This window comes from Dreissena polymorpha, chromosome 8, assembly GCF_020536995.1.
Source record: "Dreissena polymorpha isolate Duluth1 chromosome 8, UMN_Dpol_1.0, whole genome shotgun sequence".
Lineage (NCBI taxonomy): Eukaryota > Metazoa > Mollusca > Bivalvia > Myida > Dreissenidae > Dreissena > Dreissena polymorpha.
Genome location: NC_068362.1, coordinates 60536566 through 60558118, shown reverse-complemented (window position 1 = coordinate 60558118; position 21553 = coordinate 60536566). Strand labels below are relative to the sequence as shown.

General features: G+C 34.5%; 1 long non-coding RNA gene across 1 annotated transcript; it reads left to right on the top strand.

Moving 5' to 3' along the window:
• Positions 1-4451: 4451 nt before the first annotated feature.
• LOC127842420 (uncharacterized) lies at positions 4452-5782 on the top strand. The gene is made up of 2 exons (XR_008031618.1): positions 4452-4974; positions 5277-5782. It is a non-coding gene; the product is annotated as an uncharacterized LOC127842420 (long non-coding RNA).
• Positions 5783-21553: the final 15771 nt, after the last annotated feature.

Below are 21553 nucleotides of genomic sequence, written 5' to 3'. Positions count from 1 at the left end.
CTTTTGCAACCAGCATTAAACCAGAACAGTCTGCGAGTAACTCGCAGTCTGTTCACTGTTCATGTTTTGTGCTGTTTGCTTCTCGACATTATCTTAGGATTGGAAATGAAGCCTTTCAAACTTTAATATATTAAAAAAGGACTTCAAATGCGTCAAATTGCGTTTATAAGCGGTAAAGGGTTAAAATTATTAGCACACGACTAGAAGACACTTTGACCAAGGATCATCCAAATTGATAGATTCCTTGTTTTGAGATCAACAGACCAACCGTCTAGGTCACAGCCTCTTGTAAGGCAACAAAAAGCCGAAAAAGTCTCTTTTACAATAGCGCCATCTTGCCAATTTTGCCGCAAGTTGAGCGTGACATAAACAATTGGCAAGTATCTCAACTTATCTGAATGGAGAACATAATAATATACACATACACATATTAGTAGAAAAATCTGACTGAAAAGTTGTCTTAAACTACTCTGTTTGTATCTATACAATAATTTTACGAGATCCGGGAGTAGGGAATATACCTAATGGTGAGCAGGATGATACAATATTAGTTTATTGTCTTGCCATGTGGGCTGTATAGGTTATATTTATTAACTATGTGAATATATTTAACAGATTTGTCGGTATTAAACATCAATCATTAAAGATAAGTATATGTTTAAACATGGTTAAAACAAGCGTAAACATAAGTCTCATAAACACAGAAAAACGTCACTTAAACCTGTAAATTTATCGCACATATCATTTAATTTACAAACATCACATTTTCTTTCAGAACAATCTTTACTTAAAAAGCGTTCCTTTTCATTTCTAAAGGTAACACGAGGTTGCAACTAGCAAGAAACTGGTTATAATAACTGTTGCTCAATATATAGTTAGGCTTAAAATATATATGAGGCGTGCTCAGTGAAAAAGGGGTTTAATGCCTGTGTGTAAAGTGTCGTCACAGATTAGCCTGTGCAGTACTCACAAAACCGCAAAAATAGACTTTCATGGAACGAAAAATATAATAAAAGCGGAAAGTGTTGTCCCTGATTAGCCTGTGTGTACTGCACAGGGTAATCTGGGACGACACTTTACGCACATGCATTAAACCCCTTTTTCACAGAGCACGGCACATATGTTAATTTCCACTTACCTGAACGACACTAATGTTTGGCGCTGACCCTTTTTATTGTAGTATTATATGTTGAGTTTGTTTATCATTTGATTATATCAGAAACATATATTTAAAGGGGCCTTTTCACAGATTTTGGCATGTTTTGAAGCTTGTCAGTAAATGCTTTATATTGATTAATTTAAACATTGGACCTAAAAATCTCCCTAAAAAAACAAGAATACAATTTTAAAAAGGAAAAAAAAGTAACCCTAAACTGGGCTCGAACCACTGACTCCTGGAGTCCTGGAGTAAAAAGTCTCCCGCTTAGACCACTCGACCATCCGTGCTCATTCTATGAGCGGATGATTTTTTTACTTATATAAGCAATCCTCGTAGGTTCCCAAAATAGAACGACAACAACAGAACTTTCCAAATTATTCAATCGTTTCGCGTTGCAACGCCCCTTCTCGAAAAAGTGCACTAAATGCGCATTTAATGCGCATTAAATGCGCTTTTAATGCGCATTAAAGCGCATGTTATTGGCACCGTATTTTTTGCTGAAAAAAATATGGTGCCAATAACATGCGCTTTAAAGCGCATTTAACTAAACAAGTGCATTTTTCTGTTCAAATAATACACTTTTTGAGTGTATAAATGCACTTTTGTGTGTATTTTAAAGTGTACTTTAGTGTTTTTAAGTGAATTAATACGCTTAAGTGTATTTAAGTGTATTAATTCGCTTACCGTTTTTTTTTTTTTTCCCCAAAAAGTACACTTGAAGCGTATTTTAAGCGTTTTAATTTACTTAGGAAAACATGAAAAAATACACTTAAATACGCTCTTGTGTATTTTTTGAAAAAAATACGCTCTAGTGTATTTTTTGAAAAAAATACGCTCTAGTGTATTTTTTGAAAAATTTGGGGGAAAAAATACGCTCAAGTGTATTTTTTTTTTAAATACGCTCTAGTGTATTTTTTGAAGAAAAAAAAACGCTCAAGTGTATTTTTAGTGTATAAAGTGCACTTAAGTGTATCTTTGAAAATGTCTATTAAAAAAACATTCATTTGGATATGAAAAGTGGCCGGTTTAAATATGATCTGAGAGAACAACAGCAAATAAACTTTGAAATAAACACATTTATTCACATAAATCATTTTAAAATAAACAAGTAGTTAAGGCCATTCTATGGGTGCTTAAAAGCTTTTCCGCTTTCCTCTGCAACTGCTTCCCCCTGTCCCTATACTTTTTGGTTTACATTGTTCCATACAAAGAATGCATTGAAAAAAAACATGTCAATATACAATTTTTTCAAACAATATCACAATAAATAACAATGGCAAATAAAATATGTTGAAAGACAAAGACATACATGTAGGCTTACCAAATTGTCAAATAGCAAAATAGTTTTTTTTAAATCTTTCTCAATCCTCACATGGTTTTTAATATTGTTAAAGATTTTTTCTTGCCAAACTTGTAATGTGGCGCACAAATTATGTAAGTTTTTCGAGTTTATATGAAAAAACCTAAAATGACATCAAAGATAATTCGTTCTTATTATTAAATATATAAGCACTATGGACATGAAAGCACATTTGAGATCTACATAACTTTCCAAACTTGGAAATATATACAACCATTTACAACTATTTACTCACAAGTTATCTCAGTTTTAACTATAAAGGGGACATATCAACAGCTAGAACAGTATTTTATAGTCTGAAATAGATTTATTTATTAAAAATAACGTTATAAATAATTTCTAAACACAAACACTTTCAGAGGGTAAGAGAGACATTCGGAGGCCGTGGGAAAATCTTAGGAGTGACACAAATTCAAATAAACTTGTAATGTGGCGCAAAAATTATGTAAGTTTCTTGAGTTTATATATCTAAAAAAAATACATTAAAGATAATTCATTCTAATTATTAAATTTATAAGCATATGGACAATGAAACGCACACTCGCTAGGTTTTGGCAAACAATAACCTGCTCAGTAAGTTTTTGTGGGTTTTTGGCAAGGTGGTTTCCTGTGGGTTTAAACACTTTTTTGTATTAAAGTATGTTAAAGTCTTTTACAATTTTGTGCTGATATGTTTCAGTAAAAAAAGTAATAGCCCCATGCAGTTTTAAGGGAAAAAAACACAATGTGCAGGAAAATCATCTTTATAACACAAACAAATATGAACATAAGAATTGTACACTTCATTATAAAATGAGGCATTTGTGGAAGATTGTATGGAAAAAACGATTAACCGCAGTGTTCCGCAGTGGGTCAATATATTTAGATCGCAGCTGCTGCAGAGAACTAGGTCACAGCTGTTGGGGGTACCTGAACCGCAGTGGCCGGAGGAACCTGGACTTCAGCATTTGGAGAGACCTTGACCGAATATGGTGGTGGGACCAGTAGTCCAGTACAGCAGCCATTTGAGAACACGACCGCAACCGCCAGGGGGACCTGGATGGCAGCCAGTGCCTAGACCTGATCTTGGCAGCTGGAGGGACCTGGAAAGCAGCAGGCGAGACCGGAAAAGCAGGGGCTGGAGTGACATCTACCACTGATGTTGCTTGTGTCCTTCTCTTCTTAAGGATCTTGAATGCGTATTGGTTACATTATCCTAAACGGAAGTGGAATTTGGGGGGTTACATGCAGTCGGTTTGCTGCTAAGTACATATGATGCAGGTCCTGGTGCATAAGATTTTAAAAATGTATCTGAAATGAAGAGTTTAGGTGTCAGTTTAAAGGTACATGTGTAAGTCACAGGGCAAAAGGCCTGATTTGTGCATTTCTTTGTATGTTAGTGGTTGCCAGCCTCAATAGTAGGGCATGGTTTTTGCCTTCAAATGGCAGTGCCGGTAGCTGTCAAAACCGGTTCATATGTTCTAAGGTAATTATTTTGAGTTACACCGTATAGAATTTTTTCAAATGCAGTTTTTTTGTAAGCTTATGAAACCACCTTTCCAGTCATGTATAGTTATATATTGGCTTATCGCTCGGTCATGGTGAAATTTGAGATCAAAGATTGCGAATTCTATATATAACAAAGAAGGAAATTAATTGGGCATGTGTAACCTTTAAGAACTTCCGACCAAGTTAGTCGTCTTCCAGAATGTTGACAATTTACCATCAAAAACTCTCTGTATTGCAAAACATAACTACCAGATGTCATTTTGACCCAATTAAGGGCTGTTTGCAATTGAGCTGTTGCACTTGGGGTCCTAAGGGGGGTAAATGCTTGAAAATCACTCCGAAACCTGTTCCGGAGACATATTCTAAGACTACGTAAACACTCGGTATTGTTTTTCAGTGACATTTTGACATTAATTTGCATCAATCTCAATGATGAACCTAATTCCTGTCTTTATTTCATCTGTATTTATTGCTATTGTTTACTTTTAGCCTTTTACTATTTAAAATGTAATGTGTGTTGTTTTTCCATGCAAGCAATTTTGGACCGACACTGCTATCTGCCTTCGCTTTCAATCCCGCCAGGCAGATCTACTCAGAATAACACTACTTTGCCTTATTTTTCCTGTTTAAATATCTTGCTGAGTTCAAGTTAAATCAAGTATTCAGCTGAAAACACAAAAAGGATAATAATATTATGCTTTCTTTCTTGGAACGATGTTGTTGTGATAGACCGTGCGTGAAAAACAGCAGGGACTCTGTATTTAAGTGACCTCAATATTATACGTAAACCTAAATGTACATTTTTAGGTGGTGTCGGAATTAGTCTATAGCTCTGCCTGAACTGCTGTCCAATTGGTTTACAAGTCCGGCTGAAGTGACAGGCCATTAAAAACTGCACAGTATGACTGATTCGGAGACGGCCCTCAACACTCGCCCAGTCGTGTCGAGAGGATCGGTGTCTTTGCAGGTTAGTACGCTGTTATTTTCAATGAAATCTATTGTAAAGTGATTTCTTTGATATCATGGCACACTTTTGTCACCAAAATTAGGAAAATTGTTGTTTTTTACAATTACTGCAGCTCTGAAACCACATTTTGTGGCGATAACTTTGCCAGTGTGCCCGACAATGTGATGCCGGCGTGGTGACTTATCCATTTACAGTAAATAAAGCCACACAGACTATTGAAAGCTTACTCTAATTGTATCTCACTTACATAAGTTAGCACCGTAATGGGTAAATGTGCACTAAACAACTTTTTGTTTTCTCAGATTACACGGAATTGAGCACCCGGGCCAGACTGACACTTTCCGGAGCCTGTCCGAGACGGAACTCGAGCCGAGGAATCATAGGTCCAGGTGTGACAGAAAACTTAAAGCTCATGTCTGACGATGACTTTTTTTGTGTCAGGAAGTAAAGTGTGTTGTTTTCCAATGCAAGCAAGCCCTTTTATTGGGTCAAATGACATCAGAAATGCTGCTTCTACATGGATTTTACCTAAAATGTGCCAAAAAATATATAAAAAGTTTGTTCGGATCTTGTTCAAAACCTGCTATGATGCACATATAATGCCATTGATGATTTGTTTTCACTTATTAAGTCATATGTTACATCTGCTATGCTATTAGAATCGAAAGTGATGCCTTGTATGGAGTCTAAGTGCTGTCTGTATGATGTAACCAAGGTCGGCTTTTCTACCTTAATTCTTGACGCGAAACGCTGTTACGCGTGACACTTTCAACGTCAACTTTAATGAATAAATCTGTGTGTCATGGTACTGGAACTTTGTGATCTTTTTTAAAACAGATTATACCTATGGAAAAAGTGCCTTTAATTCAAATTTGAAGGGGTTGGGTTCCCTTATAGGTTACATTATCCTAAACGGAAGTGGAATTTGGGGGGTTACATGCAGTCGGTTTGCTGCTAAGTACATATGATGCAGGTCCTGGTGCATAAGATTTTAAAAATGTATCTGAAATGAAGAGTTTAGGTGTCAGTTTAAAGGTACATGTGTAAGTCACAGGGCAAAAGGCCTGATTTGTGCATTTCTTTGTATGTTAGTGGTTGCCAGCCTCAATAGTAGGGCATGGTTTTTGCCTTCAAATGGCAGTGCCGGTAGCTGTCAAAACCGGTTCATATGTTCTAAGGTAATTATTTTGAGTTACACCGTATAGAATTTTTTCAAATGCAGTTTTTTTGTAAGCTTATGAAACCACCTTTCCAGTCATGTATAGTTATATATTGGCTTATCGCTCGGTCATGGTGAAATTTGAGATCAAAGATTGCGAATTCTATATATAACAAAGAAGGAAATTAATTGGGCATGTGTAACCTATTGATCTGCAAAAGATAAACATGATATCACACACTATCAAAAGGGCGAGGCATTCTTCATACTTGTTAAATTGTAAGGTTTTTGTTTCACTTAACTATGAAATATTGCTGTAATGGTAATCTTGTTGCGATTATAATTAGAAATTTAAATCAATGCAAGTTTGTTTGCTTGTTGTTTTTGTTTGTTTATTTTTGCAATTTTTTAATCCTGTGATCACATGTGACTAAACTCTTATCATCAAAGAAATAGCGTTTTGTAGACAATACAGTTTGAAAATGAACTAAGATGCGTGGTCTCATTTGGCTGTCTGGACTGGCTGGAAGTGTGATGCATTTTAAATGCAATAACCTGTATAGTTTTACCTCTCAACAAATCCAGCTTTTCTTAGTCAAGCACAGCCCACTCTCCTGCTTCACTCTAGTTGGCCAACTCTTGAAGGGTAAAAACCTGGTGTTAAAGTCCATACATCAGTCAGTATCCCCCTGTTTCTTCCTTTTTTAGCAGGTGATAATGCACATTCTTTCCTTGGGGCAAGAGTTTTACCTTTCAAATTAAAATATAAAAGTTCTCATTGAAATATGAGGGAAAGAAGTCCATTCAGTAATGACCAGACTTAGCTATAAATAAAGTTTAAGATGACAATAACCATAAAACACAGCCATAATAATTCACTGTACACAAAATTAACACTTTTTAATTTGTATATTTATCTATTTTTGTTTCAATTGGTGTTAGTTTTCCTTAAAATTACAATGCATTTACTTATACTTATACCAGAGACAATACATAAACATGATAATGATCATAATTAATTCAATGAACTTAATTAAAAAAGGGATGCAGAAATAAAAATACAAACCTGTTACAACTGTTCTTCAGTATCCAGCCACAAATGGACCTCCTTTGATTTACTACATTGTAGTAAATACACTTTCTTTTCATCACACAATACTTCATGCTGACAGTATTTCAAGACATTTGACACTACAAGTACAATTTAAAATCTTAATTTGCTAAATCATGTCTAAAAATGTAGCTCATTATCAGTTGCTGACACCTGCTTGTTTAAACAAATTTACTTCCTGTGCCCTAAACCAATCAAAAGTGGCTTGTTTTCAAAACAAAAACTATCAACCAATCAAAAGTATGCAGATGATATGCACCCCTTTGTTAGGCATTGCTGCATCACTGATAAGAGATTAGTGTTTATGATGCATATTTGATTTAATTGGGGGAGAGCTGATCTTTTATCTGTTGTGTCAGCTTGAGATATATCTACTGATAAAGGCAAATTTCAACACCAAAATATTTATGGAATAATACACATCACTGATAACAATTCTTCTCTTTGTGACCTTAAATTGAATATCATTACTGAGAAATGACAATCTGTTTATTGTTTATGAAATCACAAATTACAATACATGCACATAACCCTTAGCATATTATATTTATTTGTGAATATTTCAATTTGACATACTGAAAGGTGTTAGAAAATTATAATTCTATTATAAATATTATTTTAATTGCCTTTAAAAAATGTGTTTAGTAGACAATGTGGTAGATATTAATTTTATTTGGGTAAAATATCAGTATAAGAAATTTGAGAAAATATAATTTAAATATTAAAAATATTGAAAGTGTCAAAAATATTATGTGGGCTTGCCAGAAGCCCACATAATATTTTTGACACGTTCAATAATTTTAATAAGTGACCCACAGCCTGATTTAGTTGAACTTGTGCTTTTTAAAGCTGTTAAGCATTGTTGTTAAAAAATTTATTATGAATAGTATTATTTTCTTGATGTTTTCAAATAATCAATAAACATTTGATAATGTCATACATAACACTTGTATTTGTGTTGTTTTTGTAAATACTACAAAATTTTTACTACTAATATATAATGTATGAAAAGTATAAAATATGTTCAGACCCAGAAAAGATACACTTATTAATACACTTAAATACGCTTAAATTGAAAAGACACACTGTCTTGGAAAAGATATAGTTAAAAATACACTTCCATTGAAAAGACGCACTCAATCATATAAAAGTACAGAAAAAATACACTTGGCAATTCAAAAGATTATGAAAAAACGCGCTCTTATTTCGAAAAATACACTTTAATGCACTTAAGTGTACTTTTAAAATGAAAGACGCAGAAAAAATACACTTTTTTGGAGAAAGCGCAGAATAAATGCACTTCTTAAAGTGTATTTTGTTAAAAAGCGTATTTTATTTCGAGAAGGGGCTTTATAATTTTTAGGTTTTTAAATCGTCAAAAGATGCATATAATGGATATTTTAGAGCATGGTAAATGTTCAGTATTACTATTTTCTCACAAATATCATAACTACAACGAACATGTGCGAATCTGAAACAACTTTTTTTATTTTTGTCAATTTACCAAAACGTGAAAAGGCCCCTTTAAAAAAAGACAGATTTGTTGTGAAAAGATTTGGAATAATTCTGCTATTGAACACTCTTATTTTAAGGTACTTGTTTATGGTTTGGGACATTTTTAGTTGTTCGCTTGCGAACATCTAAGGTCAAGCCAGTTTTCGTAACTACGATAAACCTGATAACTGCCGCATCCGCGCCGAGAAAGAGTAGTATAATTTATGCCAGAGTTTTGAGTTCTTCGAATATATTCATTCACAAATAGAAACATAATGTGAATATCGTGTTAAATTGAATACTTTTTAACGGAGCGTATATAGAAAAGAATCAATAAACAATGTTAAAAATATACGTGTCGCGGAAGAGAATGTTTATGGATGATTAAACTATTCCACTATCTGCTTCGTCTTAATCACGTGGTATTTTTGCTCAGCACAGGTCATTAATAATTCATTATCTGAGGCTATTAAAATCGAAAGTCCAATACACTATCATGCATCTGTTGCGTAACCTAGTGCTTGCTACTACAGCGGGGTTAAATTAGATATGTCTGGGAACAAGAGCTCCAGATAAGATGCGTATCTGCGTATTTACGCGTTGAAAAATTAACAAAACGCATTAAAAATCAGCCAGGTACGTAACAGTACGCAATATAAATCTTGGTACGTATTTTTAATCGATTAAAGTATTTCAGGGACCTATACAAAATAGGTCCCTGAGTATTTTAAAGAAAGGCTGTTCATATCATCACTTTAACTTCTTTCCTTTGCATTTATTTATATAAATTACCAATAATAATATTTCTGAATTAAACACGCCAAGTAATATATCAGTTATCTGTGTAAAAAGAAAATACCCCTCAGTATTCCTAAGTATCCTTTATGGCTGAAACAAAGGAGTAAAATACGCTTTAACAATAATATCAGAGGGTAACATACCCTTTCGACTAAATCCTTATCTGGAGCTCTGTCTGGGAAACGTTCTTTTGTTCTCGACAGGTAGCGGCAATATCACATATATTCTCAATTGCACGGATGATAACAACGCAATAGTATAAGGTTAAGCTTGTTTATATTCACAGTTCTCAATTAATAACACGAAAATGCTTACTTTGAAATAAAGTTTGAAATTATCGTTTCTAAATAATTAAGTTGAAAATAAAAGTTAAACTATTGTGTGTGAGTTCACTTGTAAGTCATATTGCATATTCACCGCATGAAGTTTGTGTTATTATAGTCAAACCACACATTAGTATTAGTAGATACAAATTATACTACGGGAGTTCATATCATATGTGTCCCCACATTGCTTAATATGAGTTTATTTATACAGCATCGAAATATATCGTAAATTAAAATCTAACACTCAGTTTTCTTTCGAAACATTCAAATCACACATTAATAGCCGCATCATGCGAAAATTGGTCTTATGGCGTTTCGGCCAGCGTAGCTCAAGCTAGCCTGTGCATTAGCGTAGTCTGGTCAGGGGCGATGCTATCCGCTATAAAATCACTGAATGTTTTAAGTTCTCATTATGTATCTCCTGACCAGACTGAGAGCTGCGCCGGTTGGGTGGGCTATTGCTATGATGAGCGCATATGGCATAAGACCCATTTTCGCATGACGCGGGTCTTTTTAAATCTCATTGCGAGTTGTAAATTGCATATTTTAGCACAATGCATTTCGATATAAAATTGAATGCAACAAAATACAGCAAACTTGCAAATAAGGGTAGCCTATTCAGGCGTTCAGGAACGATTTCCAGACGTGCTGAACGGAGTACGCAAAAATGTGTGGTTAGATAATTAAACGATTTTCTCTTGACGTGACATAATACTATTTCGGTAGTATTTTTTTCTCATGTTTAAAGCAAAACTGTGTTTATCGATAGTCAATTATGTCTTCCCCTGATGATTTAGTGACCGAGTACAGACACTAAAATTCTGCGATATTGATTTTAACGCGTAACTATAACTGGGCCACAGTTTGTGTCTATGTTTCGTTTGAACACGCAGAGAGTAGTCCGGAATTACGTACATTGAAAAGTGTTACATCCTTTACGCTGCGCACAGAAGACAAATTTCAGGTGATTTCTTTCGAATCAGCCTTTACAATATTCGAATGTATTCATTCGTGCCTGCTGGCGTTATGTAGAGGTCATTAAGGTGAAAAGCTGGGTAAAACAGCTTCGCCGAAAAAACGCGCGAGTGTTCTATACCGATGTTAAGGTAAGATACTGGTTGACACCGTGTGAACTACTAGGGTAACAAGTGATGCATCAACAACAAAGTAAGGGTAAACAGCGCTGTCTTTAAGACTACCTTTTTCGTGAGTATAAACTAGTGCTTGTAGATTTAATTTTGATTTATTTTCATCAATTATCTTATTGATAATGGTCACGTGATTACGCGGGAAAGGTCGAATTTTTTAGCTCTGGTGAAAATCTTAAAAATCTTAGTTAAAACCCATCTAAATACAAGGTAAAGTGAATAAAACATGAATATAAAGTGTGTTTAGTATTTGCTAAAGTGTTATGGGGAGAAAATCAAAAAGAAAGAGTAGAGAAAGCAGTGGTAGTGAGAGTGATAAAGTGAACAAAGGAAACATCTTCAAACAAAGAGGCCCGTCGAGAGATACATCCATTTCGGTGAGTGGCATTTTATGTGCGACGAATGCTGTTTTATACGAATCGGATTGTGTGCTATCTCCAGACATTGACAATGTGTTCAGTGGGTGTGTGAACAGTGTGAACAGTGTTGTAAGTAGTTCTGTCCAACCGGTAATTGCAACTATGGCAGAACCGTTATATAGCGAACTGCTCGCATACTTGATTAAGATCGACACTAGAATTGATAGCATAGAGAAAAGGTTAAACACTCTCGAAGAAGTGGAAAGAAAGGTAAGTAGCTTTCAGTCGGAATTGAAAAAGTTGTGGTTGGTGGTAGAAGATAGAAACCGGAAGTTGGGGGAGCAAGTGACAAAGGTGGAGGAAAAGACTGAGAGTATAGACTTTGCCCTGAGCACTTTAAACAGTAAAGCTACTGAGTTAGAGAAGCAGAGGAACACTTTACAGGACGAAATTGTTTGCTTGCAATCTCAGTCTATGAGAAACAATTTGATGTTCAGTGGAATACTGGAACCACGCGCGGGTACTATAGAAGACACCGAAAGCACGTTACGGGCGTTTCTACACGAGAAATTAAAGCTGGCGAAAGAGGAAGCAGCATCCATTAAGTTGGAGCGTGTTCACCGGTCCCTGGGGTCACCAACACAAGGAAAAACTCGAAACATTGTTGCAAAGTTTAGTTACTTTAAAGACAGAGAAATGGTGAGAAAAACATGGCGAGAACTGGACGGCACAGGGTTTCGCGTCTTTGAGCAGTATCCTCCGGAAGTGTTACAGAAAAGACGGTTACTGTTGCCGAAAATGAAAGAGGCGAGGCGGCTTGGCAAAAGGGCGTACCTGGCATTCGATACGCTCTATATTTACGGGAACCCGGTGCGAGCGTAGGAACACGGCGGTGAGGAATTGAAAATATTGTCCTGGAATGTGAACGGTCTAACCGATTGTAAAAAGTCATGTTTTAATTTTGTAAATATCTTGAGTTCTAATGATGTATGTTTTTTGTTTGAATCCTGGACGAATAGTGCTAGTAATATCGATTTAAGTGGATATGTATCTTTTAACTTTTTTTTAGAAAATTTCAGCATCAAAAAGCCCGACGAAATAGTGGTGGTATTGTTGTCTATATTAAAGAAGAATTATCTGATGGCATTAAAATAGTAAAAAATCATTATGATACAATAATTTGGTTTAAATTTGAACGCTCATTGTTTCATATATCCGAAGATTTTTATATTTCAGCCACTTATATATGGGGGCATGATTCACCAGTGTATAATACTTTTAATATTGATCTCTCTGAACTTTTAGAAAACGATGTAACTTATTTTTCTGAACTTGGTAATATTTTTGTTACTGGCGATCTTAAAAGCAGAGTTGGAAATAAATGTGATTATATTCTTCAAGATAAAATAAATAATGTAAACGTTGACTCTGACTACTGCCGCGATAACACCTCAGTTAGGGCCTCTGTGGATAGTTCACTTAATTGTAATGGCGTAAGATTACTTGATTTATGCAAACTTCTAGTTTATGTATTGTTAATGGTAGAGTTGGAAATAGCTGTAAGCAAACTTTTTATTCTAATAACAGTACATCTGTAATTGACTATTTGTTGACAAAGGAATGTAGCTTCTCAAATATATCGGATTTTACCGTGCATGATTTTAACGAGTTAGTGATCACGCCCCGTTAAATCTTTCATTGTTATGTAATAATGTCTCGGCAGAGTATCTGTCTTACACAGATGTCAAATATAAATGGAACGATGCGCTACGAGGGCAATTTCGTTCATGGATTATTTTCATGTTACCTGTATTTAATAATATTGTACAAAATATAGATCTCTCATGTAGATCGTCAATTAATGATATGTTGAATAGTTTCACTGAAACAATTCGCAATGCTGCAGACCCGTTATTTTCTAAATCATGTTGTTTTAAAACAAAGCCTAGTTCCAATGTAGATAGCTGTATAAAGCGTGCAGAATGGTTTGACAACGAGTGCGATATTGCACGAAATCTTTACTACGCCGCTTTAAGTACTTTTAATTCGAGTAAAACTGATACACACAGAGAACATTTATGTACAAGTAAAAGATTTTATTAGGACTTAATTCGCAAGAAGAAAGCCTGTAGTTATATGAAGAAAATGATTGATATTGAAAACTTAAGAAATCACAAACAAAGGAATTTTTGGCGTTTTTTCAAATCCAAAAATAACGTCATTAAAAATTGATTATCATTAGAAGAATTTACAACGTTTTTTAAAAACTTAAGTTACAATACGTCTGATTTGTCTAATACTGAAGCTGAAGATTTCTGTTTGAATAATGATTTTAATTTGGAAAATTCTGCATTTCCAGAACTTGACGCACCTATATCTGTAGAAGATGTTAATAATGCAATACAGCATTTAAAACGAAATAAATCATGTGGTAGTGATTGTATTTTGAACGAATATTTTATTGAATGCAGTGATATTTTATCTGCACATTTATGTGACGTGTTTAAAGGTATTTTTGTATCGGGCTTTTTTCCCGATAGTTGGACAGAGGGTGTTATAAGCCCTTTGAATAAAAAGGGTGCTGTTAACGATGTTAATAACTATAGAGGGATTACTTTAGTTAGTTGCTTTTCAAAAATATTTACCACGATTTTTAACAAGCGAATTGAAACTTTTTGCCTTGAAAACATTATTATTTCGGATGACCAATTCGGATTCAAGAAAGGTTATTCAACTGTAGATGCTATATATGTATTGATGTCTATTGTGCAAAATTATTTAAATGAAAATAAACGTTTGTATGTTATTTACGTCGATATGTTAAAATGTTTTGATAGTATATACAGTAATGCATTATGGTTAAAAATGTTTAAGTCTGGTATAAAAGGTAAATTGCTCAGAATAGTGAAAGATATGTATGCGAATGTTAAGTCTCGTGTTAAATCGTGTTCATCTTATTCAGATTTTTTAAGTTATGCGGTTGGACTGAGGCAGGGGGAGGTAATGTCGCCGATTTTATTTTCTCTCTTTGTTGAAGACCTTGAACTTTACTTACAAGATAATATTAACTCTGGTTTGAATATAGATGATATTGTGTTGATGTTATTATTATTTGCAGATGACATGGCTATCTTAGGCAAGTCACCTGCTGAAGTTCAATCACATCTAGATAACTTATATTTATATTGTTATTCTTGGGGGCTTAATGTAAACACTGCAAAAACAAAAATAATGGTATTTCGGAAGAGGGGGGGGGGGACTAAAAGACAACGAAAATTGGAAATACAATGGAACTGATATTGATGTGGTTGATAACTTTAACTATTTAGGCACAGTTTTGAATTACATTCGAAGTTTTAAATTAAACCAAGAACATTTGGTTGGTAAAGCCCTTAAGGCTATGGATATATTATTGTTTAAATGCAATAACATTGACATAAAACCAAAAATACTTTGTCAGTTGTTTGACTAATTTGTGGGTTGTATATTGAATTATGCTTCAGAAGTTTGGGGTTTCACAAAGTCTGATGATATTGAACGTATACATTTTTAAAATTTTGTAAACGATTGTTACAGGTTAAAATAAATACATGTAATGTTGCTGTTTATGGTGAGTTAGGTAGATATCCATTGTATGTAAATAGGTATGTTAAAATTCTGAAGTATTGGTTTAAAATACTAAAAAAAGAAAATAATATAATACAGATTGTCTACAAACAAACTTTAGCTGATTGTAATAAAGGTTATACAAACTGGGTCTCAACTATTAAAACATGTTATATAATTATGGATTCGGTTATGTATTTGAAAATCCAAACGTTATGCATGCTAATAGTTTTATTAGCGAGTTCAAATGTAGACTGGTTGACAATTATAAACAAGAGTGGTATGAAAAAATTAATAACAGTTCTGTATTAGATATGTATAAAGTTTTTAAAACCTCACTGGTCTATGAAGAATATTTAGACTTGCTTCCTAGACGTTTACGCACATTTTTTGTTAGATTAAGAGTCTCTGCACATCCGTTGAGAATCCAAGCTGGAAGATACGCTCAGAATAACATACCACGAAATGAGCGTTATTGTTTATGTTGTAATAGTTTCGATTTAGAAGACGAATACCACTTTATTTTATGTATATGTCGTTCTTACACTGATATTAAAAAAAGTTTATTAGCCGTACATTATATATAAACCCATCTGTGTATAAATTTCACATGTTATTAGCTTTATGTGACAAGCAGTACTTTCAAATGTATGTAAATATATTAATGAAGCCTTTGTTATAAGAAATACGATTCAAAATAATGTTGTATAAAGATTCCATTACCGCTCCGATGGAATTTTCGTATTATTACAATTGTTTATTCATATTTGATTTCTTTAGCGACCATGTAATTGCTTTGTAATTTTATGTCCATTTGCTTAATTTCGTGACAAAATAATTTGTATATTTGAATACGAAGACGATGTACTTGTGTATAAGTCTGAATAAACTGTCTGTCTGTCTGTCTTATTGTATATTTTGATTTTTATATGGTGTCAAAACAAGATTTGTAAAGGTAATTTCCATCATGATATTATATTCTTAGTGTGATAGGTATGCGATATTCAAACAACATTCATTTATTATGATGGCGAGTGGAAATTTTATTTTATATTAACTGGTTCTCATTATACCATTGCCATCTTATTTTTAATGCCTTCAGAACATCAAAAAAGAGACCTGTTGTTGTTATTTTGTCTAAGTTATCCCTATAACACAAATATGGGGATAAAACAGTGCACACAAATCTCCTTTATATAAGCATTGGCTGTTTATTCGGATAACCGCTATGCTGTATACGTGTATATCTTCTGCTCGATCAACTTTAGGTGGGCATCGAACGGTTGGTGATGACTGACCTCGGAAACAAGGAGAGTTCAGACCGGCGGGAACCGAAAAATGTCTGGATGGCGCTGTTGTGATTTATTTCAACCTAGAGGATCTTTCTCATGCAGGATTGTACATTATTTCAAAGTGAATTCGCTGAAAGAGGAATCGAGTTTATGCCGCCGCATTTTAGTTCTGATTTCTGTACAGGTGGCTGTCCGATGTCTGCACAGGCTTTGCCCGATAACTAGATGATAACTGAACATTGCTCAGTGCCTTTCCTGCCAGTAGATGCCAACACGATCTTATTCGAAATCGGACGACGTTTTTACCGTATAAAACATTCACCAGATTTACCATTTCCCACTCAAATGCCACTTAAAAATGCCGATGTGAGTAACTCGCAGCCTGTTCAGGTTTTATGCTGTCTGCTGCTCATCAGTATCTAAGGATTAGTTTAGTTTAAACATATTTTATTTCAAGAACAATCTTATTATATACAAAGTATGCATACATAGTTACAATTGATTTACATGTTCTGAAAATGAATAATAACGAAAGACCAAGTCTTGTATAGTTCTTCTCCGTACATATTTTTTGCAGGATTGTAACTTTACGATGGGTGGTTATAATGTTTTAGTAAACATACAATAAGACATTTTAAACAAAAAAGAAGACTTGTCATATAGAAGGAAAAAATTAAAATAAAAGAAACATTTTGTAATACAATTAGAAGAAGCGAAACAAGACATTGAGACCGGGATCGGACGAAGGAAGCTAATCAAACGTACCGATATAGTGTGGAACACAGATGTTTGAACAAATGCTTTTTGTTAGTTTTGATTGTATTTTAATTTGATGTTTTTGATGTGACAGATAACTAGGTATCAAAGCGTTTACTATGCTTAATATGCTTATGAACTTCATCAAAAATACGAGTGTTTTTCTCAAAGTCAATACTTTCATCTCCATACTATAATGTGTTAATAGATGTAGGTGCCAAAGGGGCAAGTGTATTGATTAGAACTTCACGTTGTTGCCTGAAACGGTCGCATGCTAGAAAATAATGATATACGGTTTCGATAGATCCAAAACTACATAAGGGTGACTGAACAATATTGCACATATAAAGGTCTTGATTTAATGAACTACAACGAGTTCTGAGTCTAGTATGGAGCATTTGGTGGCGTCTTTCACCATAGTAGTACCGTGAAATAGGTTTAATAGTATCGCTAGAAAGGAGCATTTTAAACGAGTGTAGAAAATCAGCATTACGTGTTTCTAGTGGGAGATTGTTCCATTCTGTTATTGCAGAGGGTACGAACGAGTTTGAGTATGAGGTAGTGCGAGCTGTCACATTTCTAATTTTTGCTCCATTACGTAATGGATACGAGCTGTTGCTTTGGACTGTGGCAGGAACTAAAGATATAAGGTACGCTGGTGAAAGGTTTTTAGTAATTTTGTGCATGAGTATAAGTTTATGATTTCGGCGCCTTTCATTTAGTTTCTCCCACCCAACTTATTTATATAGCTCGTTTATGTACACAAGTTTGGTACAGCCGGATACCATTCGCGCAGCTTCAGTTTGAATTTTTTCTAAATCGTCTTTTTCAAATTGGCAGCAATTATCAAATACAACACCAGAATATTCAAGTATGGGTCTTATAAATGAGCAGTATATGACTTATAACGCTTTCCTGTCAAGAGTTTGTTTAAGTCGACGCATAATATTTAGACGAGTTCATGCTTTGTCCTTTATATGTGCAATATGTTCGTGCCATGAGCAGTCATTAGTCAAGTGGAGTCCTAAGTGTTTATGAACACAAACTTCAGGGATAGTAACGTTTTGCATTGTAAGAGGTGGGTGAATTGGATTGTTAAGTTTTCGAGATATGATGAGGGATTCTGATTTAGACGGATTAAATGTAACTAGCCATTGTTGTACCCACGTATTTATTCGGTCAATATCAGCTTGCATTAAGGTTGCTGTTTGATCAGGAGAATTGACAATCATATACAGGCTTGTGTCGTCTGCAAAGAGATTAACACTCGTATGCCAGCGCAGTGAAGTTTGTATAGAAGTCCCTTGTGCCAAAGCTTGTCGAAAACCTTACTTATATCAAAGAAGACAACTCTAACTTCGAGGCCATTGTCCAGGGCTTTACAAAATTTGTCATAGATGTAAGTTAATTGATTAACGACAGAGTCCCCTGGAATGAAACTAGACTGGGATTGAGTGAAGAAAGAGTTTCCATGTAAGAAGTTAAAAATGTGCTTGTAGAGTATCCTCTCAAAAACCTTTCAAGAGTATTTAACAGAGATATAGGTCGATAGTTAGATAGCAAAGATGGGTCGCATTTTTAAAATACTGCACATGCATTTGCTATTTTCCAAATTTCTGGCATTTCACATTTGGACAGACTAGCATTGAAAAGATCACAAATCGGGGTTTTCAATTGTTCCATACATACGCGTAAAATTCGATTGTCAATTCCATCAGGACCAGAGGCTTTCCCCAATTTCAAATTCTTAAAGGCGTCTAATACTTCATTTGGAGTTATAGTAATATAGTTTAATGTATGTACACACGGGTTATTACTTGATGGAAGTTCATGATTATTATCGTTAATTTGGGATTGAGATGCAAAGTATTCATTGAGCATATCGGCCTTATCTGATTCATCAGTGATACGATCGTTCGTTCTATCGTCACGTAGTGATAATATTGTTTTATGTTCTTGGGGAGAAATAAAAATTCGCAATAGTTTCCACCAATCTTTTGACTTGACCTTAGACGATTTTAATTTGTTGCTAAGGTTTTCAAAATATTGTGTTTTGGCATCTCGGACGAGAGAAACAACTTGATTAAGAACAGTTCGAAAGTGTTCCCAATGAGTACAGGAGTTAGAAATTTTGGCTTTGTGATACAATCGTTTTCGTTTACGTATTATTGACTTAATCACATGATTCATCCACGGGGCATCACCTGTTCTAATACAAACAATTTTATTCGGAATAGACTTTAAAGCAGCATCATATATAGCGTGCGTGACATTTTGTGTGTATATATTAATATCCTCATCTACTAGCTGTTCCAATTGTATGCCTGCGATTAATGTTCGCAATTTATCATAGTTACCTTGGTCATAACGCCATATATGTCTATTAAATGTTTTGCGCACTGGTTTATTGTGTTTAACTATACCAAAGACTGGATAGTGAAAACGTATGTTTTGGTTAAGAAACGGTTCGCCAGTACCAGATGAAATGATACAATCGGGATTACTAACGAATATGAGGTCGATGACGGATGTTGAATGTTCTGTGAAATGCGTTGTGTCATTAATGATCTGTTTTAGATTGTTTTGGGAACTTAGTCCGTCAATTTTTCGTCTTGAAAGTAACGCGTTTGCATTTAAATTAAAATCACCAGTAATAATGATACCGTGTATGCCAGTGTCAGCCGCTAATCCAAAAGAAGTTTCTATTAAGTTCATGTATGACGTATCGGACTACCCCAAATAATATTGTTTTTTTATTGCATAATTTTATTTCAATCCATACACATTCAAGTCCGTTTGGTTCAAGATCATGTCTACGTGTGTATGTTAGTGTTTCATGTAAATATGTTGCTACCCCACCGTGCGGATCAAGCGTATCTAAGGGTTGGAAATGAAGTCTTTAAATTTGAATTTAGTAAGAAAGGTCTTCAAGAGACCTTGACCTTGCGGTTTGAAGTAGTTGTGTGTTTTTTTTGTGATGACATAAAATGTGAAATTAAACAAATATATGCGAAGTGAAACAAAAAACACTGTAGGATATTTGGATAACAATATATGGTAAAAAAGTTTTTGTCATTAGATATACTTATTTTCACTTGAAATAACATGAAAACAACGATGAAATAAACATTCATAATTGATATGGGCGACGCCATTTTGTTTTTAAAATGAGATTACAAGGCTTCAAGCTCTAGCGCGCACGTTGAAATTAAACATCTATACTGCAGCAAAAAGAAAAGCAAATAAGCATGGATAACAAACTTTTAATTTGAAACTGTTTTTTTAACTGTTACTTTTAAACAAAACGACGTGAAAAGTAAAAACTTTATAATAACATTTACGTGATGGATAAAGAAAACAGTACGATAAAGGCAGGTGACAAACGCACGCACAGCGTAATCAGTAGCATAAGTGATGCCGATACAAGCGTATCTGAGCAGCAAAACATCAAACAAAAGAAGAAAAAGCAAAAAAATAAAGGGAGTGACACACAAGATGATTCGCAAGATGAACAAGAAATCAATATCGCATCCGAACTACATAGCATAAACCAAAAACTTAGCAATATGCTAACCAAAGACAGCAGTGATCTCAAAGAACTGATCAAAGATGTCATTCTACAATTAAAAGAAGAAATGCTAGGTTCACTTGTCCTCAGAATTGAAAAGGTGGACAGCGAGTTGTTCGAAAAGGAGCTAGAGAACGGCAAACTAGCAAAAGAAATTGAAAAGTTAGGCAAAACCGTTAATGAACAAAAGAACGAAAATGAACGTCTCCAGAAACAAATAAAATCGCAAGGTGAAACCAATGAAACAAAAATGAATGAATTAGAACAATACAGTCGGCGCAGTAATATTAAATTAGAAGGCATTCCAGACAAAGAAAACGAAACTATAAATGAAACGGCAGAAAAAGTCATACAAACACTGAATAAAAACATACCCGATTTAAACCTTACAACGAACGACATTGACATTACACATAGAATCGGCATTTTTAAGAAAAATAATGACAGGCCAATTGTTCTTAAAATGGTTTCGAGAATGAAAAGGAGCTACATAATGCGTCACACAAAACATCTTCGAAAGTAGAGTGCCCCAATCTACGTCAACGACCAACTAACTAAATTAAACGCTCATGTATTCGCATGCGTGCGAAAAAAACAGACGGACATAGTGACATCCGCATGGTCCCGTGATGGTATAATCTACTATAGAGACGTAAACGAACATATACACAAAGTGTCACCAGAGCAGTTCCACTACTGGCCAACTTCGCGTTAAAACTCGTATACAGAACTTTGATGAACAGTATACAAAAATGATCTAGACAGCAAGGACAGTTATAGAGTATAAACCACGAGAAACTCGAGTAGTTTGCACACTAGATTTAAAAGCTATCACCATGAACACTATGGTCACGGATAGTAAATACTTTAAAATGCACAGGTGAATGAACGGAAAATAGCACTTCAACCAATATGCAAACTAAAAGTGTATATGTAAACAAATGAAGTGCAATAATGTATGA